The sequence below is a fragment of the Podarcis tiliguerta genome (assembly GCF_965153285.1).
Source record: "Podarcis tiliguerta genome assembly, chromosome: 12".
Taxonomy (NCBI): Eukaryota; Metazoa; Chordata; class Lepidosauria; order Squamata; family Lacertidae; genus Podarcis; species Podarcis tiliguerta.
In genome coordinates this window covers 13,873,084-13,884,211 of record NC_139545.1, presented here as the reverse complement: position 1 = coordinate 13,884,211, position 11,128 = coordinate 13,873,084, and the positions used below count along the sequence as shown (strand labels likewise).

At 43.6% G+C, this 11,128-nt stretch overlaps 1 protein-coding gene and 1 long non-coding RNA gene across 3 annotated transcripts in view; one reads left to right on the top strand and one right to left on the bottom strand.

Moving 5' to 3' along the window:
• Positions 1 to 6,218: 6,218 nt before the first annotated feature.
• Positions 6,219 to 9,403, bottom strand: LOC310660524. The gene is made up of 3 exons (XR_014503477.1): positions 8,770 to 9,403; positions 7,262 to 7,353; positions 6,219 to 6,314 (listed from the first exon to the last, which is right to left on the bottom strand). It is a non-coding gene; the product is annotated as an uncharacterized lncRNA (long non-coding RNA).
• A 963-nt stretch (positions 9,404 to 10,366) lies between these two features.
• LOC310660402 (lysosomal acid phosphatase-like) overlaps positions 10,367 to 11,128 on the top strand; it is a 34,924-nt gene continuing 34,162 nt past the window's right edge. The window contains exon 1 of one of the 2 annotated variants that reach the window (XM_083405112.1): positions 10,367 to 10,419. The gene's annotated coding sequence lies outside the window, so the exon portion shown is untranslated. The remainder of the gene's footprint in view (positions 10,420 to 11,128) is intronic. The other variant, XM_083405110.1, reaches the window with a different exon arrangement.

Below are 11,128 nucleotides of genomic sequence, written 5' to 3'. Positions count from 1 at the left end.
AAGGCTGGTTTCTCTTTCAGGTTCCATTTTCCTGCATAACAGAGCAGTGTCAACACAAAATTCGAAGGACATTTAGAATGAGAGGCAGCAGACACAGGACTGCCGGTGTTCTCACTTTGCCTTGTATTTCCAGTTCCTGACTCACCTTCATAGTTGAGTTTTCCCCATCAAACATGTTTGCCAGCCAATGCCTTATTAATCCTAGTTCCATAATTGAGTGTATTTACATGTACGACACTGAATTTATTCTATGGACTGCAAATTCTTTTAGTTTGCTTGTTTCCTTTGGATTATACGTACAGGCTATAATAACTGCACTTGTTACCATCAACGTGAATGTTACAATCATGTATGTTTTTTTAAAATATTGTATATGTAAAAGAAGAAATGGCTTAAAATTATTTACATACAAGCTTTTTTTTTTAACGGAAATACACATCTGCATGACAATCAGAGGTTGAGACCCTGGAAATTGGCAGAGTGAGTGGAAGTAATTCGCAACACTTCCAGTGATTAATTACTACATGATAGCCTGCTGTTAAAAGCTTGGAAATACAGCCAACGACAATGAAAAGTGGCAATCCAAAGCAGAATTAGTATTTATCAATAAACACATCAAAGGCACATTAGAGTTTTTTTATCCCAGTTTCTTAATGATGATCATTGACCATGATAACAAAGGTTAGATTTTCAGAGGAAATTTTTCTAAGAAAATCCCTGAGATTTTTCATTTTCTCTCCCCAAAAGAGAAAGGGCTACTTTGCAGAATTTTCTTTTACTACTCTCCACTATTTTTTGTGACAGCAGCCACCCTCCTCCTCTCCTACAAAGCCATGGATTGCGGATTGGTCCAGGGTATTGCTTTTTATTATTAGTTAATTGATACTCAAAAAGAAAAAGAAAAAAGACAAGAATACAAACAGAACGGTAATAAAGACAATATTAGACAATATTCCAACTCCTGAAGTCTGTGCAGGCCCGACAGGGCGGCTTCTTCTCATTCGGGTCGGCGGCCAGCAGAGGCTGCCCTTCCTCGGGTCTTTCAACCCTGGCCGTCGAGGCGGAGAAGGGGAAAGGGAAAGCGGGCGCAGGTCAGGACATGCTGGGGCTGGGCGCCGTCAGGTTGGGTGCTTAGGTTAGGCCAGGTTTGGGCCATGTTAGGCCGCTTCCCATTTTCCTGTTTACGCTGGAGTCTTCTTTGGCTTGCCATGCTTGCGGGCTCCCCTCCGGCCAACGCTGCCAATTACAGATCTCAAAAACCTGGGGTCGGTGAGATTCGGAAATCGCAGCACCTTGCGCCTGCTGGACCTCCTGAGCGGAGCGGGTTGTGTCTTGCTCCTCGTGAAGTAGGGTGAAATGTGAGGAGTGTTGCAAGCCGGTGCAGAGGCAGGAGGTCTGGCCGAGATGGTAGAACACGGCTTCTCTGTCAGGGGCGTCTTCCTAACCCAGTGGAACACCAGTATCATACGCCTCTTAGATGGGTTGGACATTCTGAAGAAGGTGCTGGAGGCCCAAAGACCAGGGTGACTTCAAAGTGGAGGACGCAGCAGGCAGTTCCCTATCAATGGGGCCAAATCCAAGCAAATCTTAGCTCCAGTCCTGTTAAATCGATCCAGCAATTAGGAATGTTAAATAAGGAATTAATTCCTCAGGCAGTATGAAAAGACTCTATGTGGCTTTTCAATAGCTGGGAGCTCCCAACTACTGCCACTGTTGACAGCCTGTTGCCCCTTAAATCTGCTTGAATGGGTCATGTCACAATGGTTCCTTAAGCCTTCATCAGGTGTTTGTGAGCATGAAAATGCTGTTGGGAGTTTCAGCAATGAAGGCTCAGGCATAGCACACACTGTTTGAAAGTCTGAACATTTCCTCTTTTTTTAAAAAAGTACCAAATTTATATACCACTTTTATAATTTATATACAAATTATTAGGAGAGTAAGTTAAAAATATACTGTCGTTTATTCACTTATAGGCTAGTTTACATACTTTATTCCTTCTTATACTTCTATCCCACCTTTCCTCCACACAGCATATACACTTCTGCCTCCACCTTCTCCATTTTATCCTGACAGCAATATTGTGAGCTAGGGCCATAGCTCAGTGGTAGAACAACTGCTCAGCATGCAGAAGGCATCAGGTTCAGTCCCCAGCATCTCCTGGTGGGACTGGGAGAGATCCTGCCTGAAATCATCATCATCTTCTTCTTATTCTTCTTCTTATTATTATTTTATTACTGATTTTCTTGTTCTGCATTGGATTAATAATAATAATAATAATAATAATAATCCTGCTGCCTGATAAAACTTCAACAATAAAGATTGCTTTAAATAAAGAACTGGGATTTTGGAGTTCACCTATTTCAAAGTGCCATCTGCTAGAGTTTGCTTGGGCAGCAGGATTTTCCTTGCCTTGTGTAGCTGGTTGTTGTTGTTTTAATGCCTGGCTGCTTCTAGGTCACTTGGGAGATGCTGTGTCTCCTTGCCCTCTTCTAACCCAGAGCAGGGGTGTTTGGTCCAGTGTGTCATTTCTTAACAAGTGGCTTCCATGTGGGGAAGGACGTTCGTGTGGGTTCTGCTGCAGAGCTTGGGAAGGCAGCAGGAGAGATCAGTGAGGAAAGCCACTTTGACAAGGAGCAGCTTGCACCCTGCACCCAAAGGCACCCCACCCCTAACTTCTCCTGGGAAGATACAGTCAGCCCAGTACGTCCATCTTCTCTCCTCCTAGGCCTTTTCACTGCTTCTCCTTCTTGCTACCCAACCTCTTTCTTCCTGCCTCTGCTCATCCAACACCCCACCCTCTGACAGTCCTGGATCACTCTGGGTCACCTCACCTGACCCACAGCAATCCGGGGCTGCCTCCATCTGATTCAGCTGAACCATGGATCCCCCAGAATAGGCCCCATTCAGTTCTGCATTCAGCCCAGTCTGTTGCACAACCACCATGTACATCTTACTGGTGATATATTTGCATCCAGCCATCTGTTACATGACAGGCACTGAAACTGCCTGGTCTCCCTGTACAGACAACATCACTTCTGACTCCCTGTGTTCAGTTTCTGCCAAGGGCTAACGTCAACATGGTCCACTGATGGTTGGCTCTGCTTTGGCAATGTGATGTACCTGAGCTTTTTAACATTCTCTTGCTCAGTGAACACTTAATCTACGGAGCTAATGGTATTGTACTGTGCTGATGTCCTCATTGACTGACCATGCTGTGGAACCTTGATGCATGTAATTCCTTTGGATTAAACGTATTGTTTTTTATTATTATTTAATTGATATTCAAAAAAACAAGAAAAAACATGACAAGAATACAAAGAACGGTAATAAAGACAATATTAGACAATATTAGACAATATTCCAACTCCTGAAGTCCGTGCAGGCCCGACAGGGCGGCTTCTTCTCATTCGGTACGGCGGCCAGCAGAGGCTGCCTTTCCGCGGGTCTTTCAGCCCCGGCCGTCGAGGCGGAGAAGGGGAAAGGGAAAGCGGGCGCAGGTCGGGACGTGCTGGGGCTGGGCACCGCCAGGTTGGGTGCTTAGGTTAGGCCAGGTTTGGGCCATGTTAGGCCGCTTCCCCTTTTCCTGTTTACGCTGGAGTCTTCTTTTGCTTGCCATGCTTGCGGGCTCCCCTCCGGCCAACGCTGCCAATGACAGATCTCAAAAACCTGGGGTCGGTGAGATCCAGAAATCGCAGCACCTTGCGCCTGCTGGACCTCCTGAGCGGAGCGGGTTGTGTCTTGCTCCTCGTGAAGTAGGGTGAAATGTGAGGAGTGTTGCAAGCCGGTGCAGAGGCAGAAGGTCTGGCCGAGATGGTAGAGCACGGCTTCTCTGTCAGGGGCGTCTTCCTAACCCAGTGGAACACCAGTATCATACGCCTCTTAGATGGGTTGGACATTCTGAAGAAGGTGCTGGAGGCCCAAAGACCAGGCTGACTTCAAAGCAGAGTATGCAGCAGACAGTTCCCTATCAATGGGGCCAAATCCAAGCAAATCTTAGCTCCAGTCCTGTTAAATCGATCCAGCAATTAGGAACGTTAAATAAGGAATTAATTCCTCAGGCAGTATGAAAAGACTCTATGTGGCTTTTCAAAAGCTGGGAGCCCCCAACTACTGCCACTGTTGACAGCCTGTTGCCCCTTAAATCTGCTTGAATGGGTTATGTCACAAAGGTTCCTTAAGCCTTCATCAGCAGTTTGTAAGCATGAAAATGCTGTTGGGAGTTTCAGCAATGAAGGCTCAGGCATAGCACACACTGTTTGAAAGTCTGAATATTTCCTCTTTTTTAAAAAAAATACCAAATTTATATACCACTTTTATAATTTATATACAAATTATTAGGAGAGTAAGTTAAAAATATACTGTAGTTTATTCACTTATAGGCTAGTTTACATACTTTATTCCTTCTTATACTTCTATCCCACCTTTCCTCCACACAGCATATACACTTCTGCCTCCACCTTCTCCATTTTATCCTGACAGCAATATTGTGAGCTAGGGCCATAGCTCAGTGGTAGAACAACTGCTTAGCATGCAGAAGGCATCAGGTTCAGTCCCCAGCATCTCCTGGTGGGATTGGGAGAGATCCTGCCTGAAATATTTATTATAAGTATTATTATTATTAAAGATTTTCTTGTTTTACAGAAGTATGCGTAATGTCTCGTATTTTTTCCATGTAACATTTTTACAAATCAGTTTCATTTGTTGAGACATTGGGGGGGAAGGTGTGGAGGAGGGGAGAATGGGGGGTCGGATGGCAATGTTTCTATTTTGCTTAATGTATGTAGGGTTTCGTGTCAGCATTGCTTGTGCAGGTTCTCTGCTGTGTTTCTTTTGTGGTGAGGGAGGTTGGGGTTGGCCTAAGGTGTGGTTGTTTGTTTGTGATTGGCTGTGGTGATCTTTGTTTTCGTGTGTGAGTGAGGTGGGTGGGTGTTTTGGATCAGGTTAACCATATTGATTTGTATGCTGTTGGTGGATTATTGTCATTGTCTTGTTGGGCTGTATATGTGATAAAGGGGAGCCATACCGGGGTGAAGGTGTCTTCTTCTATTTGTCCCCGTGTCAGTTTCAGTTTATTGGTTAATTTTTCTAGTAGGGCTGTTTCCTATACTATTTGGTACCATTGGTCCATTCTTACTCCTGACAGGTCCCTCCAGTGTCTGGTTATGGTGTTTCTGGCTGCTGAAAGTTCATTTTGCAGGGCTGTGAAGCCGCTTGTCCCTTGCAGAAGTTTAAAGAACTGGTTTCTCCTGTTGTACCAGAGGAATGGCAAGCAGAATGTAACAGTTAATGTAGGACGGCATCGTAAATGAGAGGTAAGATAGGGTTGAAACAAACACGTGTAAAATGGATGTTGCATCTTTCAACATCCCAGCTTGACCTTCCTCTCAAAATCATAATAACTAGAGGGGCTGGACTGTTTCAGGTTTGAAGCTTTAGGAATGCAGCTTCCACCCCCAACCTTCATCCTGCCCCACCCTCGAGACACTGGAAAGCAGACTCCCCTGTTATCCTGGGAACTGTAGTTTGTTAAGGCTGTCGGGAATTGTAGCTTTGTGAGGGGTAAAATGCAATTCCCAGTGTACTTTGGAGGAAAGCTACAACAATTGTTACCTAAAAAGGAGACAAGGCAGAAGACGTAAAGGCAGCCTATTCTTCCTCCTTACTGATTCCTACTTTTTTAGTAAATACTTATTGGTAAAAAAATTCACTTCCTTTCAGGCTTCAATTCCTTCATGCATCTTCTCCAAGTTTATTTGGAGTCAATATGTTAACTAGTGTTGATTTCTTCTTAAGCAATTTCTCTTACCCACTTTGCCACAAGTACTTTCCAGGTAGTTAACAAAATGCAAGAAGTACCTTCGCCACCCCCAGTTATCCTTAAACAACCCTACGAAGTGGGCTAGACTGTGTGGCTGGCCCAAGCTGAGTCAGTGTACTTCATTGAAAAGTGGAGGATTTGAACCCAGGTCTCCCTGGTCCTAGTCCTGCACCCTAACCGATACATCACCCTGGCTCTCATGTACTATAGATGGACATAGATCTAAAAGGAACGCAAATGTATACATAACATATAATGACTATCTGCATATTTCCCAAATATTGGCAGTGTTTTTGACCTTTCTGGATGCTGCTGTTATCTCTCATCTTCTACCAGGATGAAAAGGAAAGTCAAATAAAAGGCAAATCAGCAAATTAACATCCTCAGGAAGGAAACTGGAGAGCAAATAAGTTGTGGGACACCAGAAGCACTACATGACTGTTGGTGCTTTCATGCGGTCCTCCTCATCAACGTTTTCTTCTTCCCAGTGATGATTCTAATCAAATAAAAATCAGGCAAATAGTTGCAATAAATTAGTTTGAGCAAACACCACCAAATGCCACATCATTTGCAAGTTAATGTGTATTTATACGCTGCTGAACTGTAAATTCTTGGGACCGGGAAAGCGTCTGGGGGTTGGGGGAAAACAAGGATCTTTTTTGCAACGTTACTGACAGATATAAGGGTTAGGATAAAGCATTCCCAAGTGCTACTGAGCTTAATAATAATAATAATAATAATAATAATAATAATAATATATTTATACCCCACCCTTCTGGCTGGGTTTCCCCAGCCTCTCTGGGCAGCTCCCAACATATTAAAAACACGATAAAACATCAAACATTAAAAACTTCCCTAAACAGGTTTGCCTTCAGATGTCTTCTCAAAGTCAGATAGATGTTTATGTCATGTGACAAAGACATATAAGAGCAGAAGCAGCAAAGCAAGCTGGGAAGTGCTGGGACTGCACAATCATTTGGGCCTACTAAAGCTATTCAGGCCTAACTGCTAACTTCTAGGTGTTGAGTCACTCTGACATGTGACTTAGCAGCCAGTTTCACTTTGTGCTCTCTGTAAGATTTCAGTTGTGAACAGAGTCAGTCTGCCTCAGTTGTGAACAGAGCCAGTATGTAATCTCAGTCAAGCTTCTTTGGAACCATGTTGTTTATGAAGAAGTTTATTTTAACTCAGTAAAGCTTTTATTCAATTAAAAACTCTGCATTATTAATTTACGCTGCGCGTCAGTTTATTTCCCTGACATCTGACAGGAGGGTGTTCTACAGGGCGGGCGCCACTACCGAGAAGGCCCTCTGCCTGGTTGCCTGTAGCCTCACTTCTCACAATGAGGGAACCGCCAGAAGGCCCTCGGAGCTGGACCTCAGTGTCCGGGCAGAACGATGGGGGTGGAGACACTCCAATAATCTTTTTCAGAAACCCATTTACCTATTTCATGTGCAAATCCTGTATTCTTCAAGCACCGCGTTCATTTATCGAGCTGTTGGATCGGCCAGAAGGTTTGAATTCTGACAACACATCTAGTGCAGTAAACAATGGATATAGATCATTCATGGGAGCTGGGCAGGGGGCAGGCAACCTGCCAGAAACAATAAAGGAGAAACATTGGGAAAGGAGGACTGTGCTACCAGGACAATTTGTACAGGATCTCAGCTCTGTTCAGTTCCTACAGCTTTGAAGTGCCTGATCCCATGCCAGCTGCAAAGGCTGTGCCAGCTCCCTCCTCCCTATGTCAAAGAAGATGTGTGGGTGGGGAGAGAAACATATTGTTGCATGACACCCCAATCACTGAGTGGATTGAGATTCCAGACACTTTCCCAGGGTTCATGTTTCCTTCGGAATGAGGTACAGCAGAGACTGTGGTGTCTTTATGATATATGGTTTATTTACACATATATGCAACCTGAGCTTACAGTGGAGGGGCTCACGGCATCAACACTCCCAAAAGATCTTGCTTCTCCCATTGCCACAGCCTTGGATTGAAGCAGAAATCGAGGGTCCATGCTTAGGGTCATTACAAAGAAGTTGGCCTGACTATTCCAGCAATGGAATCGTTGCTGGATCCAGCAATTAGAAGGGACTCAGATGTACAGCCCATAGCTGTCAAGGGGGAAAGTTGACAGTTATGGTACAGCCTAACCCTGCAAAACAACAAGAGCAACTCACAACAATTCCAATGGTTTGCCCTGCTGGCTTTGTCAAAATCAGTGTCAACCTGTCCTTTTTAAATGCGTATTTTTTCATAATGCTGATAGCCTTGAACTTGTTAATGTCTTTCACCTGCATTTTCCAAATTACTGACAGCCTTCAACTTTTTGAGGTTGTAAAAGCATTTTGGCTCTGATGTGCAAATAATTCAGATTCTAACTTCCTGAATTCAGTAGTGGCACAACAACTATTAAAGATGCTCTTTCCTTCTCTCTGTGGTGGCTTTTATTTACATGGATGTTGCCACCCTTCCCCCTCCCTTTAGATTTCTCAAACAGAAGTCATTTATATAGGGGGGGGGGTTGCAGCAGGTAGTTAAAATCTTCAACGGGTCATAAAATTGTATTGCGCTCTATAAACAACTTCCTCTGTTCTTCTGAAAAAGTGGTATCAATATATTCATATTGAAAAATATTCCTGAAGTACTCAAGGAGTTGCTACTGTTTTTCCAGCAATAGAATTTGCAGGGAAAGAATCTGCATACTTGTATACTTCTGAATTCAGACACTTCTGGATTCTACTAATTACAGAAACCAATAAGTTTATCCTATCAAAAAACAATCATGGTCTTTTCATGATTAACCTGGGTGTGGGGTATTTAATATGGAGAATAACGGTACCCCTTTGGGCCATAATGAATGACCCCAATGAAGCATGTAGAACAAATGTACACATCGATTGGGTGTGCATAAATATCTAAACTGACAAAACTGTGAAAAAGAACTTACTCACTAGATGTCACTCTACTCCTTCAAATCTCAGATTGTGGTTAAGTCAGCCAGGGATGTTTTTCACTGTAAGTCAGAATCTCCACTCAAATAAACAAGGAATATTCGGTGTTATGTTGGAGGGGATGCCAGGAAACAGGGAATTATGTTCACATGTGGTGGGGGTGTAAATATGTACAATATTATTATTTTTTGGCAAGGGGTGTTTAAGGAGATAACAGAAATCATTGAGTTAAAGCTGACCGAAAGTCCAGAGGTAGCATTATTATCAATTTACGATGGCCTGGAAGGTTCACAGGCTATGAAGGACTTGCTCACAAATTTATTGACAGCTGCATGAATTATTATAGCTAGGAAGTGGAAGGGGCAAGCAGAATAGAAAATGGAAGAATGGTAGAAAGAGATCTGGGATATAGCTATTAATGATAAATTAACATGTGCCATTAAGGTAAGATGGGGAATATGCAGGTGAAATTATTTTGAGGAGATAGGGAGGGTGTCTGTAGAATTTGTACTGTTAAAACGGAAAGGGATCAAATCATCACAAGAGGTGTTGAAATTTTGGGAGGTTGGATAGTTACAATGGAATGGTCTCGGTGGTGGGGTGCACATTTTTATTCTTATTTATTTATTTATGATTATTACTTTGTCAAAATAAATAACAGTTTTTTACAAACCCAAAAAAAATAGGAAAAAAATAATTTCCACTTTCCCCCCTTTCACGTTTAATGGGGAAGCTACGTAACATAATCAAATATTTGTTCTCCTGTGTTTCCCCTGTGCTTTTTCCAGTCTCTTTTGAGAACTCACAAAGCCTCTGGGTTTTTTTGTAGGCGGGGTAGAAAACTGAACAGTAGCAGTATGATTGCTGCAGGCATAGGTTTTTTTTTTTTTTGGCAAGGTAGTTCCACCCTTTCTGAAGGAGCATATTTTTGACATGTGCACCTTGATCCAAACGATTCCAAGGTGCTCCAGTTCAGGGGAACAGATCTGGGGACGGAAAGTAACCTGTTGGTTCCTGCTCAATCCCACTGTATTTCACTATGTGAAAAACATTTCTTACCTAAACAGCTACCCCTTGAATCATCAACTTGGGGGGGGGGGGATCTAAGGAGGTACCTGACCACAACTGGCCTTAGGCATGTTTCCTGCAAAGTAAGTCCTAATGAGTTCAAAGGATCTAACTACAGTTTCCAAAGAGTAGTAAAGGTAAAGGTAAAGGGACCCCTGACCATTAGCTCCAGTCTTGGCCGACTCTGGGGTTGCGGCGCTCATCTCGCTTTATTGGCCAAGGGAGCCGGCGTACAGCTTCTGGGTCATGTGGCCAGCATGACTAAGCCGCTTCTGGCGAACCAGAGCAGCGCACGGAAACGCCATTTACCTTCCTGCCGGAGCGGTACCTATTTATCTATTTGCACTTGACATGCTTTCAAACTGCTAGGTAGGCAGGAGCAGGGACCGAACTGCTAGGTAGGCAGGAGCAGGGACCGAACAATGGGCACTCACCCCGTTGCGGGGATTCAAACCACCGACCTTCTGATCGGCAAGTCCTAGGCTGTGGTTTAACCCACAGTGCCATCCGCGTCCCTTCCAAAGGGTAGTAGTCAACTACATTTTACTCAGAGTAGACCAATTGAAATTAAGGATCAGGTAAATTAATTTCAGTAGGTCTGAGTAGCATTTAGTTGACTGTCACCCAGAGAATCTTACCTTAAAGATAACCAAATTTATTATGGCGTAAGAAAAGACTACGGTCCATTTCATTAGATGCATCAAATGCTATACGGAGTTTCAGCGGGGGAGGTGTACACACACACTCACACACGGCTTGTGGAGATAAGCATGCAAACTCAGTGAGAGGACTCACTAAGTAGGACTCACTATAACAGTTGGTTCTGTGGCCGGCCCTACCATTGGGCAGAATAAAGCAACCACCTCAGTCAACGATTATGATGAGTGGGGTGAAGTGTTGGTGGGCAAGGCTCCCACCTTTGACATGAAGCATTCTTGCTTCTTCTCCTCTCCTTGAAACCTTGAACCTAGGAAGAGCTTGTGTACGTTACTGCTGTACATTACTTTAACAAGGGCAAACGTGTTCAGTGGGAGAGGTGAGGGAAAGAGCGGCCACCATTATGGGCAACTAACTCGTTACCTCAGAAAATTTGGATATGCCCAATGTTACCTTTCTGTACGGCCCTGAACCTTTAAGTGCAGGCTGGTAGTGAGGCTTCCCTTAAACTTTCAAAATGAGTTATCAATTTCCCCAGCACTGTAAGTTCCCCTCTTTTTTTGTTAATATCTTTTTTGTTATAAAGGGCTCTAAATTTTAGTTCCTGAGCATGACAACTTCTGAGAAAAC